The 12,788-nt window shown below is 44.8% G+C and overlaps 1 protein-coding gene across 6 annotated transcripts in view; it reads right to left on the reverse strand.

Moving 5' to 3' along the window:
• Positions 1-4,925, reverse strand: part of THSD4 (thrombospondin type 1 domain containing 4) — an 827,407-nt gene extending 822,482 nt beyond the window's left edge. For 4 of the 6 annotated variants that reach the window (XM_068275544.1, XM_068275543.1, XM_068275535.1 and 1 more), the window contains exon 1: positions 4,636-4,925. The gene's annotated coding sequence lies outside the window, so the exon portion shown is untranslated. Of the gene's footprint in view, positions 1-424; positions 479-4,635 lie in introns of all 6 variants that reach the window. The other 2 variants (XM_068275537.1, XM_068275538.1) reach the window with 1 other exon arrangement.
• Between the last annotated feature and the right edge of the window lie 7,863 nt (positions 4,926-12,788).

Raw genomic sequence — 12,788 nt, forward strand, 5'->3', positions numbered from 1 at the left:
CCCAACCTGACTGAGCATGTGCAAAGTCTAACGCGGCTTAAGCCGCTGAAACGCCGTAGCATGCTGCACTTTCGGGAGAACGTGCAGCATTACATGTAACGCAACGTGGGCTGTGTGAACAGCCCACTTGTGTTACATTGCCGGGCAGTTGGGGGAGCGTTACAGGCTGCACTAACGTGCGCCTGTAACGGCTTAGTGTGTAAGCAGCCTTACAGGAAATAAACATGGCAACCTCCATATCTCTCTCACTTCACATGTCCAAAGTAACGCTACATTTTAGAATACGTTTTGCATCAAAAACAGCTGGACTTTGAAAACACCAACTCTAGAAAAATATTTTATCTTAATTCTAGATAATGGGGTAAGGAGTTTCAGTCGCTCAGGTTTTAGCTGTTTTTGTCCCTATTTAAAAATGTATTCTTACTTTTTCTCGGATCTCGGAGGATTTACATGGCTTGAATGTGCATCCTCATAGTCCCTAGGACAAGAAAATGAGGGAAATCAATAAAAACGTATATCCTTCCCCATTACCTTTCCATAAAAAAATTGATTATCCACTTTCTGCCAGAACAAGAAGTGACAGAAGTAGGAAGAACAGACATCAATAGGAACCCAACAGCAGTTCAAACCCATTTCCATACTATCCAAAAGTAAAATAAAATGGGTGCTGGTGTTGAGCATTTAGTAAAAAATGATATGGTTGATAGCCATGATTTTTGTCCTTCAAGGTCCACTCCAGATCCTCTCACCTGTAAATAAATTCCCCCTCCTTCCATAAAAACCCTCAATACTTCCAAAATTTCTAGCAAATTGTGAGAAAACGCGGAAGCACCGCCGCATGCACCTCTAGCAGGGCAGCGGGTTCCGCGTCCAGCGCGGCAGCTGATGCAGGTGCTCACTCGTCTTTGTGTCTGCCTGAACGCGGAGGAACCGCCGCATGCGCTGGTGGCATGGCGGCGGATTCCGCGTGCAGCGCAGCGGGCATTTCGCAACAAAGTTCTGGTATGGCTGGGAGCTGTAGTCCACATAGGTTTAGGTGGACGCGCGCGCTGGGAGGAAGAGCTTTATGTCAGTCAGTGGGGGATCAGCTGACCAGGCTGGTCAGCTGATGCCAGAAACGGTTTCCATTGGTCCAGCACTTGGGGGAGGCGCTGGAGAGCGCTGAACTATATATAGTAGTGGCTGGGCATTTGCTGGTTGTCTTCCGTTGCGATCACCACGTGGTAGAACTCAGACCTTTTGTCAGTATCTGTGTTATTTGCTAGACCAGTTTCCAAGGTGTTGATGACCAAGGAGCTCACACCTTAGTCCAAGAATCCTGTTACCATCTGTGTTATCCTCCAACCCCGCCCTCCAGCCACGCTGAATCTTACAACACTTGGATCTATTTAAAGGTCCTGAGCGGGCATACAAGCACAGAGGTGCTGAGCCTGATCAGGACAGATAGCTGGTAAGTGTTTTTGCACATATATTTAAAGACTATTACTCACTGGTATAATTTGCGATAGGAATGTTTTCCAGCTGGATATCTAAAAGTTGTAATCTACTAGTATAACCCCAACTTCCCTTAAACCCCACATATACTTACTGCAATAGATCACTTTCCCCTTAGCCCACCCATATTCCCACACCTCCTCCCACCTTTTACCCCTGGCCACCTTAGCCCCCCTCCCCCCTGAAACCCCCTCCCCCCCTCTCCCAATTCCAATACATTATACGACCAATCACACACTATACTACTACCCATGTTATCATCACATTATCTCCCCTTAACATAAACATTATCGTGCGTACATGTTTATTATTATTATATACTTTATACAGTTCCCTGATGTGGTTTTTATTTCTGTCATCCTGTAGTGAGATACTCCTGTTTTTTAATGCCTGAGGAAGCGGGCTTTTGACCCGAGAAACGCGTCGCAGTATTTTGGAGTATGTGAATAAATTTCCGTTAATTTGAACTGACAGCATCGTGTCTGTTTTGGGTTGTTTGGTCCACCACCACCACCTAGATGTTTTAAACCTTTTATCATCTTTTATTCTACTGGCGCCTCTGTACACCGGTTCATCTGTGTTATATTCTAGACCAGTTCCGGGGTGTTGATGATCTAGGAGCTCACACCCAAGTCTAGGCATTGTTGATTATTTGTTATGACCTTCTGCTTTCCTGACCACTCTTCTGATCACTGATTCGGTACTTCGCTATATTGGATACTCTGTTGCCAAACCCTGCTCGTTTTAGGATTACCGAATCAGTCTCCTGTCTGTGTACCTTATCTGTCTGTGTGTTGTCGACCTGGCTTGCCCGACCTCGAGAGCTATCTCCCCAGTTAAGAGGTAGTTCACAGATCTGTCAGTGACACTCTTCCTTTGGTGTCACTCACACTCTGGTCCTTCCTATTCCCACACTGGTCACTCCCTTGGGAGTTCTCTGACCATTGGAAGGAACTTCCTTGTGCAGTATTTCTTACTGCTTCTGCACCTGCTTGTCAGGTGCGATCCTCAAAATATTACTGTTGCACCAAACACTTATCACTCAGGTGGTTAGAGAGGTTAGAGATATATCTGATTATCGGTGATACTGCATATCATCAATAATCGGGTATATATCTGCATTCTCGGTGATACTGCAGATGACCGGTAATCAGACCCTCTCTGTGTTACACCGATCGTTACACAAATATTCCCCATTACTCAGGAGCATCATTTGGCCTCCTAAAGCGAACACTGGCAATCCAGCGCAGGAGACTTGGGCGCAGCCGGCGCCACCATAGACCATAATAGGAATTACGGCTATAGCAGTGCAGAGTGAGTAACTTTGGCGCCGTCAGAAGACGGAGCTGAAGTTACTTTTAAAACAGTATAACTCGGCCTCCAGCAATTGCTGGAAGCCGAATTATTTCATTCCCCACTATCCATGGCAGCCTGGAGGGAGAATGGTATTTAACATCACCAGGAACTTGTGCAGAAGCAGGATAAGCTATTCCGGCTGTATCCTGTGGCCAAGTCCCCTGCTCCGATTCCTCTCGTGCGCACACTGGGCATACCTAAAGGGATGTTGGAATACTGCTTTGAAATCATTTAAACAAAGCCCCATTTAAGATATAAAAGGTGTAATTTCCTTCCCAGTACTCAGTTTTTAACACGGTCTCATTTCTCCTGTGCAATGAAGGAAAAATATTCCTCTCACACATGGACATCCTGGAAAGATAAGATGATAACTGGTTTTTCTTCTCTATTACTTAATTACGTGGCCCCTTATCAGCAGCCTGGTCAGATTTTTCATCCTTTTGGTGACAGGATCTGTCCCTTCTCCTTTATGATAAATGTAGTTTAATATACATTGCAATGACTTTAATATATGTAGCAGCAGAATGAATGAGTGCTGCCCTCAGGGTTCATCCACGTGCAATCCCATAAATAGCCCATGAATGAATCCCTCTCCATTAAACATACTGAAGCACTGGCTGAGCATTGAGAATTCCTGCTTGCCGATAAATCATTAGTATTCTCTCTCTTTCACTTTCAGGGAACTCTGAATTTCCTGTCACTTGTTTTCCCTTATCTGCCAGGCCTGATTTACAACAATGCGTGCTGGCAGATTTCATGAAACAACACACTCACATTCTTTCAGGTGAATAAAAATGAGACGTATACAGACTCCCAGCATTATGCAGACAGCTTTTTAATCTGAGGATTTATCGCTGCTACTGTGCCCTTAAGCAACAAAACTCGCCTTTACCTGCATCTGTCAGAGGGAAGACAGGGCCCGCTAACAACATCCCACAGGAATCAGGGCGATAGGAAGAAAGAGGAATTAGACACAACAGCTCTGGAGAGCCTTCAGATCCAGGGGGGCCATGAAGACCCCCAGCTACCTGGCAAGTGCACCCCACAAAACATAAATCGGCAGAGATGTTCACAGAGGCACCACAGATAGACCAGACACAGAACATTTATATTGCACTTTTCTCCTGGCGGACTCAAAGCACCAGAGCTGCAGCTACTAGGGAGCGCTCAGTAGGCAGTAGCAGTATTAGGGAGATTTGCCCAAGGTCTCCTTTCTGAAAAGGTACAGACTTCCTGATTAGATGATACAGTAAACTGCATAAAAAGTGTAGGCAAGTTGTCAGAATAACATTATTCATATTCTTTTAAAAAAAAAAATGTTCATTTTTTTTAACTTTATTTTGCTAACAATGCAAGAAAGCATAAAAATAGCATAATAAAGTTCTGTGCTACTCCTTTTACGTTATTGATAGATGCAAGATCACATCTCACATTTTCTTCCATACAGTATTTATAAACTTACATACTGTAGATGCTGTATATAAATAAACTTGAGCACAGCAGGAAAAACGCAGAGCAGTTGTTGCCTATGGCAACACACACAGAGAAAAAGTTAGGATTCTATCAACTGCACTCTAACAACTGCAATATGTTTACTATGATCTCCCATTATTAGTTCAGTGTTGGCATATCTCACATAACAGACACGCACAGGACGGAACACACCTGTAGGCTGTTACATACCACTGAGTTATACATGATATCCATGCACTGCACTAGTAGTATCCCGACACAGAGACATGTAAGGAGCCAGGCGTAGCATCCAGCCAGTCCCCCATCACTTACCTGTCCAGCTGCTGCAGCCAATGGCGAGCCTTCCTCTCCGCTTCAGCCACTCTCCTCCCGGCTCTCCGGATAGTCCAGTCCACAGGCTGTGCTCTGCCCACTTATTATTAACCTGAACTCGGCAAACAGTGGAAAAACAAAACTCCAAGGGAACACGCTTTCAGCCGAGAAGTCCCTCCTGCGGGGGAGACCCGTTGGCGGGGAAAGGTGCATGCAGGTTGTGTTCAGTTGCTTGGCAAGTGCACGCTGCGGGGAAGAGGTAACGTGTGTCCATACAGCCCGTCCCAGCAGCGCTCATACACTGCTTCTCTGCGGGACACACGCTGACAGCTCAGGGAAGACGGGAGCAGGCGTGCTCTACACTCCCACCTAGCGGACATCAAGAGTATGGCGTCAGGAAAAAAAATACAAATCCAACTTTTGATCTTCAACTTAAAGGGAAATTCTGCTTCCGTTATAAAAGTATCAATTGTATCATTTGCTGCTCGCTTAATTTTCCTACAGGTCTACCTCTTAGGTCACTTATCAAAACAGCTTGTATAGCTGTATTTCATTTATTTTGTCATGCAAACTTCAGGATATGTGGGACTTTTCCCTCACTTTATTTACTTTTCATCAACATCCAATCCAATGTACATAAATATGGCACTTTATTTCTAGTTCGTTATGTAGATATGGGAAGTATGTGGATCTCTCAGTTGTATCAGGCAGCAGGGCTGTTTCTGGGTACATGCAGACCAGGTAAAGTCAGGGGCGCCCTCTTGTGTACAGGTATTGCATTTTCTATTATGAGGAAAGAACAGCATGCAATGTTCAGTACTCTGTGTGGATGGGAGTGTGTTTGAGGACACACACAGCCACGCCCATGCATGCGCAGTGGCCCGTCGGCCGGCTGGAAGAGGATTGCTGCGGGGGATTGGGGGGACACTTAGTAACAGCATGCGCGCAGGGTGGCTGCAGGGGGCTGGTAGAAGCCCCAGGTAAGTTAAACCCATTTTTTATCTACAGTTAAAGGAAACCAGAGCTCAGTAATATAAAAAGATTTATACATACCTGGGGCTTCCTCAAGCCCCATGCGCTCCGATCGCTCCCACGCCACCATCCTCCGCTGTCTGTTACTCCAATACCGGTTCCCCGCACTGCCGTCAGTTGGAGCCAGTCTGCCGTAGAAGTGCGCCCTCTACGTATCTCTCCAGCGGCTGCGGGAGAGACACGCAAAGAGCGCACTTCTCCTGCGTAGACTGGCTACGACTGACGACAGTGACGACACCGGGTACAGAAGCTGCGAGCAGCGGAGGACGGCGGCACAGGAGCGATCTGAGTGGATGGGGCTGGAGGAAGCCCTAGGTATGTATAAATCTTTTTATATTACTGGGCTCTGGTACACTTTAAGGTTCCCTTTAAAGGGGAACTGAAGTAAGAGGTATACGGAGGCTGCCATATTTTTTTCCTTTTAATCAATACCAGTTGCCTGGCAGCCCTGCTGGTCTATTTCTCTGCAGTAGTATCTGAATAACACCAGAAACAAGCATGCAGCTAGTCTTGTCAGATCTGACTTTAAAGTCTGAAACCCCTAAACTGCTGCATGCTTGTTCAGGGGCTATGGCTAATAGTATTAGAGGCAGAGGATCAGCAGGGCTGCCAGGCAACTGGTATTGTTTAAAAGGAAATAAACATGGCAGCCTCTATATACCTCTCTCTTCAGTTCCCCTTTAAGTTGTTCAATGTATGTGCATGGAGTAAGTGAAATATAAATACAGTAGTGGAACATTTCATCACAATTTTTACCCAAGGAAGCTAAATGAATTCGTTTTCTAATATGAAAAAGAAAAGGTGAAATGATTTATGCTCCTTTTAATGTACTATGACCTGGATTAATGATAACTTTCATAGACATACAGCAAATCTGCAGTTCCCCTTTAAGGCGGTGGGGCTAATAATATAATAACAATAATAATATAATCATAATAATCATAATAATAATAGATAATAGAATAAGTGCAAAGAACGCTGGCACAAAGCTGTTCATTTTTCCAGAGCTAAAAATTAGAAAGTTCAAATATAACAAATTAAATGTGATTGGCTCCTGCAAGCTCCACCTTCACTTCAGTTTTCTTTGCACTTGTTTTGATAAATCAACCTCAGCCGAGTGTGCAAGGGAGTAACTATTACACAGAGGCCCACCCACGTAAGTGGACAGCACTGGGGCAGGCAGGTCCATCAACCAAGATCTGTAATTCTGACGTGCATAGCAGAAAGCACTGTTAGCTACTGCACAAATCTGTCCCTGGCTGAGCCAATTTTTTTTAAAAACCGTAACCAAGAATTGAGCTTCATCCCAATCAGTAGCTGATACCCCCTTTCCCATGAGAAATCTATTCCTTTACACAAACGGATCATCAGACTCTGTATGGCTGATATTGTGGTGAAACCCCTCCCACAGTGCGATGTCAGGACCATGGTTCTGACATCACATTGTGGGAGCCTTGTTGCACTGTAGGAAATAACAGCTGTTTACAGCTATTTCGAATTGCCAAAAATGCAAGCAGCATCTCCTTCCACTGACATCACTTACCAGCAGTAACAATGTCACCATGTGACAAATGTCAGAATGTAAATCAGGGAGAGGAAAGACTTTACAATGGGCAAACACTGACTAAATAATTTATACATAATTATTGTAAAAATGAAGCACTTTTTTATTACATTATTTTCACTGAAGTTCCTCTTTAAGTGCAGGAGCCCCTATGTTGTGCTGCAATATTAGTGAAACAATTGGAAACTGAGAAAGATGGGAGCTGTGGAAGATGTTTGAACACACTAACGTTTCTTCCACAGCCTTTCAGGGTGAGGTGTGTTGACTAATACCGATGTGGGACAGAAATTGCTTGGCAAGTGAAAGTTTTTTCTGTACTTTTCTGTCTCTAACATTTTCTTCCCCCGTGCCTTGTAGTCACAACATTCTCAAAGCAAAGAAATTCTCTTACTTCTACTGTTTCTGCTATTACACCTGTTATACTGTATGGGAAGCAGCAGCGCCTTTGAAATACATCGTGGGAACCCAGTCACACATTTATAATTCATCAAGCAGGGTTAGAATGTTAACTGTTCATAACAAACTACAGAATGTTAACAAGTTCAAAGCATTTGCAGTATCGGTGTTAGGGAGATTAGACAATTCATGGCGGTATATTGAGCTCAGAATGGTAATGTGTCACAGGAGGTAGAAGTATGCGTAGTTGCATAAGGCACAGGGCCAGCTGCATTAAAACACAATTTGTCAAATAGCTTCAGAAAAGCAACAACAATTCACCGCCCAGAAATGATTAAAGCATAACATTATGGCACTACAGGACGACACTGTAATAATGAGATGTTTTAACATGGATACTGCAAAACTCTCTTCAAATGTTTTTATTTGAGAGTTCCAAACATATCATATGAAAGCAAAACAGTGGACCAGAATGGGTAGGACAACCCAGTACAAGTAAATAGCAACGTACTGAAACAGATCCTAAACAAACACCATAAGAACATCTTCATACTAACGGAATCAGCAGAGCAGAAACTCTATGTACTTAACAGGATTACATTGTTTAGAGCTTCTTATAATTTATGATTAATTCATAACAAAAAGACAACCCCATTAACTTTAACAAACACCGAAGACCTGGATTTAAATCTTGGCTCTTCCTGTTCAGTAAGCCAGCACCTATTCAGTAAGGAGACCTTAGGTTAGATTCCCTAACACTGCTGCTGAACAGGCCCTAGTGGCTACAGCTTAAGAGCTTTGAGTCCACAAGGAGAAAAGTGCATTATAAAATTAATGTTATTTGTCTTGTCTTAAAATAATTCAAACTTACCATAATGAAAGAAAAATAAGGATGAAGACGCGAGAAAAGAATAGATAGGTAAGAGTCCTAATTGGCTAAAGCAAATCAAATTTACTAAAACCCTGGGAGAATAGTAAGTTGAAAGTAATGGGGTGGTGGTGCGTTGAGAAGTAATAAGGCAACTAGAGTATTTAACTGCATCTCAAATCTTCATGCTTTGCAAAAAAAAAGCATCTTCAAACTTCCCACCGGGGTTGCCCATTGGTCTACTAAACTGGCCAGTGGGATGAGATTCTGATACACACTGGGGTTACTGTGATACACTGATTTTGGCTTCTTCCTTATGACGCTATGCAAACTTTCACTGCGTAGTGATGGTTTGTTTATTGTAATTTCACTTAGCAGTATTCTAGAAGAAAGAAGACAAAAGAAAGAAAATTTGACAGGAAGACGAAAGATAATATAAAGTTTATATTTTCTATAATACTATATAGGTATTTAGAGAACTGTTGGGGAGACATGTAATTCAGTTGCTATTGCTGGTGGCTGAATTACCTTTTCTTTTAGCTAATTTGTGCACTGCCTGGCTGATACGTTATACGTTTTATCTGCTTATGCCTTGATAAAGGGGACCTGCCAGGCCCTGAAACGATCGTCGGTTTCGCCGACTCGATGTTATTTGTGTGTGCAATGGGACAATAAACGGAGGTTGTTCCCAATAAGACTGTGTGCGGACCTTTCTTCTGATGCCTGGCTGAAACTCTTACCGTCCAAAGTAGCTAGGCAACACTGGCTCCAAAATGATTGATGCATTGTTGCACCTAAATGAGCTACCACGGTTAAAAAGTTAAAGAAAAAAGTCTTCTTTTTTTTAAGTAAAAAAAGTTGGTGGCATGTGAGGTAGAGACTTATCACCTGCTTCTCTCATCTGCCTTTGCTTCCAGCAGCATAAAACCGGCAACTGCATAGCAGGAAAGGAAAGGTGCTCGGAGATAAAATTACCCAAGCTCTGGGCTGCTTGTTCAGTCGCCCATCTGAACCATCCCTAAAGGTTCTCTAGCTAGCCTACTGTAGTGACATATATTGATTGTGTTTTGTTTTTATTTCAATTAACCACTTAAGGACCAGGGCTTTCTGCAGTGATCGGTGCTGCGTGGGCTCTCCAGCCCACAGCACCGATCAGGAATGAGCCTTGGCGATCAGACTTCCCCCCTTTTTGCCCCACTAGGGGGATGTCCTGCTGGGCGGGTCTGATCACCGCCGACTGTTTGTGATCTGCGGGGGGGCTCTTCAAAGCCCCCCTCCGCAGCGTTTTCGGCGCTCCCTCCTTCCCCTTACCTCCCTCTCCCTCCATGGGCTGCGCAGGACGGATTTCCGTCCTGCGCATTGAAGGATAGGCTTCAGCCTATCATATGCCGGCGATCCCCGGCCAATCAGAGGCCGGGGATCGCCGATCTACGTCACGGCGCTGCTGCGCAGCAGCGCCGTGTGATGTAAACAGCGGGGATTTCTTCGCCGCCTGTTTACAGTTCGCTGGCGAGCCGCGAACGGCGGCTCTCCGGCTGTTCACAGAGACAGCCTCCGTGAACTGGCATGGAAAGGCCGCTCGATCGAGCGGCCGTTTCCATGCTATACCACTAACGACCCGCCGACGTTAGGCGGTCGTTAAGTGGTTAATATTGCAAGCCTCTGAGGAGAAAACAGCTACATTTTTATACAATAGATTGCTTTACTGTACAACACTGGAGAGATCTAGAGACCTAAGGACCTGTTTCCACTACACACGGATTCTGGATGCCTATGAACACGTTAGTGGAAACAGGCCCATAGGCATTCATTGGAGTCCATTTTTCAGCATCAAGAATCTGTGTGTAGTGGAAAAAGGCCCTAAATGATGTATGTTTAGCCTGAAAATAGAGAAACTCCAGAAAGTTCTAAGTAAAAGTATTTCCCTAGTTACATGAGTTATTGGAAGTAATTAGTGATTACTGCTTTTTGCATGCTTTTAAGTCATTCCTGAAGATAGCATTTTGGCTGTTGAAAAACACTGTGCATCATGTTTAAATATAAATGGACTTTCACAAGTTGTTTTTACACCCCTGCTGTAGTAGCAATGATCAGCAGCTATCCACAGGTAGAGCCTTTCTCATTATAGATAATAGCTCTAAAGCCTCACTCACATACTAGACTTAACTCGGCAGAGGTGGCTGGTCACGGCCCACTGTACAGCAACCCCAATATGGAGTGGAAAGCTCCAGATAACCGCAGCAGCTCAGGTGAGTTCCCTCCTTACCTCACCCATTGGAAGCAGCTCTGTCACCCTTCCTTCACCATATATACTGGCAAAATGCATCACATGACTCTTATGACCCCTGTACAGCACTCAGCTCCAAGCTGTCGCCAGAGGAATCACATGACTCTTATGATACACCTGTACACCACTCAGCTCCAAGCTGTCGCCAGAGGAATCAAGTCCCAATCTCTACAGGCAACAGTCGAATGGCCATCTCTATATATAAAACCCCTGAGTCCCTGCGTCCTGTCCCTGTGTCAGTGCTTTTGCGTTACTGTGCGTGTCCTGCACCGACACAGCCGTTGGGACAGGACTCAGGACGGGGCAGGAGGCAACCGGCCGGGCAGGCGCATGTGTGCACAGCGGATGGTGTGCGCGTGGTAGGCAGCAGTGAAAGACCTAGAGCCCGTTTTTATCCTAATAACTTTTCTCCTCTAGCAATTGAAAAAGTACTTAAAAGTAAGTAAAAAGGTAATATCATATTCATTTTAAGTACCGTAGCTGTAGAGGTATTTTATTGATAAGGTGTGTGTGTGTGTGTGTCCTGATCTGTTTCTCTTCCATCAAGCAACGTGAATCACGTGCTTCAGGGCGGCAAAAACTAGAGAGCAGCAAGAGGCGGCTCCCCTCCCCAAACGTCTCCCTCCTCGCATTCCCGTCCCTCCCTCCTTAGATGTGCAGCGCTAGCTTACCTGCTCTCAGCATTCCAGCGATGGGATCTCCATCCACCCGCCCAGGGTCCTGTAACCATGGCTACAGCGGTGCCTCATGTGACCTGTTAAGCGATGCTGGGTCACATGAGGCGCCACTGTAGTCAGAGATGAAGCAGGACTTCCCGTGTGGCTGGTGATCCCATCGCTTATCTGCAGAGAGCGGGTTAGTGATGCGGGGCTGGTGCAGCAGCTTATGCTTTTAAAGACCCTCCATTAAAGATGTGGATGGATTACTAGATGCTGCACAGGAGAAGGAGTTCAGAGCACTTTCTAGAAAGGGCTGCTGTCACTGCTTGGCTCAGAATCATGCTGCTTATACTGCCAGAAGGTGGGGCACTGACACAGGTCTCGGAACACAATACAGCCTGCATACAGAAGTGAATGATTTGACATCAGCTAATGAAGTAGCTTCTAGGCAGAAAAGAACAAGCTCTGCCACTGGGAGTATATACAGAAAAAAGAAAACATTTATGCCTGAAGATTGTCTTTAACCCTTTCGCTACCAATCTCTGCCCCTCCACTGCCCATGCTAGTTTTAACATTTTTCATATGCACAAAGAAAACGCTCAATTAAAGACTGAAAGTCCAGTTTTGAGCTCCTTTAGGTTCCTGGATGTGTGACTCACATTCTGGACTTGTGCTCATGCACATGCATGCGCGCTACCACGTGTGCACATGCGCCCCTTGTCATGCCCAGATTTAACAAGTGAATGTATTAATAAAGTTGGGGAAAAAAAGTTTTAAACTTTTTTTATAAGGTTTATCAAAGTGACATGTCACATTCAAATGTATTTATTTTTTTCTGCATTGAAGCTTTAATCCCTACAAAACCAATTACCTGTAACGATTGTGGAATTCTCTCCGTGGTAAGTGCACAGGACGTGCGCTGACACTGCGGAAATCCTCCACAAGCGTATAATTTGAGAGAACCCAGCAAAAGGTGCAACACACCTGTAGATGTAAATTCCTGTCGGCAGATGGAACTGTGGAGTGCAGAGGAACAGATCCTCTGCCCTGACACAGACGCCAGACAGGAATTGTATGAAGGGAAGAAACGCAGGGCAAGATAGCCCTGAAAGAGAGAGAGCAAAGTGACAGAGGGTATGTGTGTCCACCAATCTAGTCGCCACCCTGCGACGATGAACACACAACCATGAAGATCAGGTGAGAAGGCAATCGCAAGAGATGGCGAATGCTAACAGCAACACAAGACCGAATAAGCACAGATGAGGAATGTATGTATGTCCACCAATCTAGCTGCCAACCTGCGACGGTGGACACACAACAGAGGAAACCAAGTGAGAACGCAATCGC

The sequence above is a fragment of the Hyperolius riggenbachi genome, chromosome 3, assembly GCF_040937935.1.
Source record: "Hyperolius riggenbachi isolate aHypRig1 chromosome 3, aHypRig1.pri, whole genome shotgun sequence".
NCBI classification, from domain to species: domain Eukaryota; kingdom Metazoa; phylum Chordata; class Amphibia; order Anura; family Hyperoliidae; genus Hyperolius; species Hyperolius riggenbachi.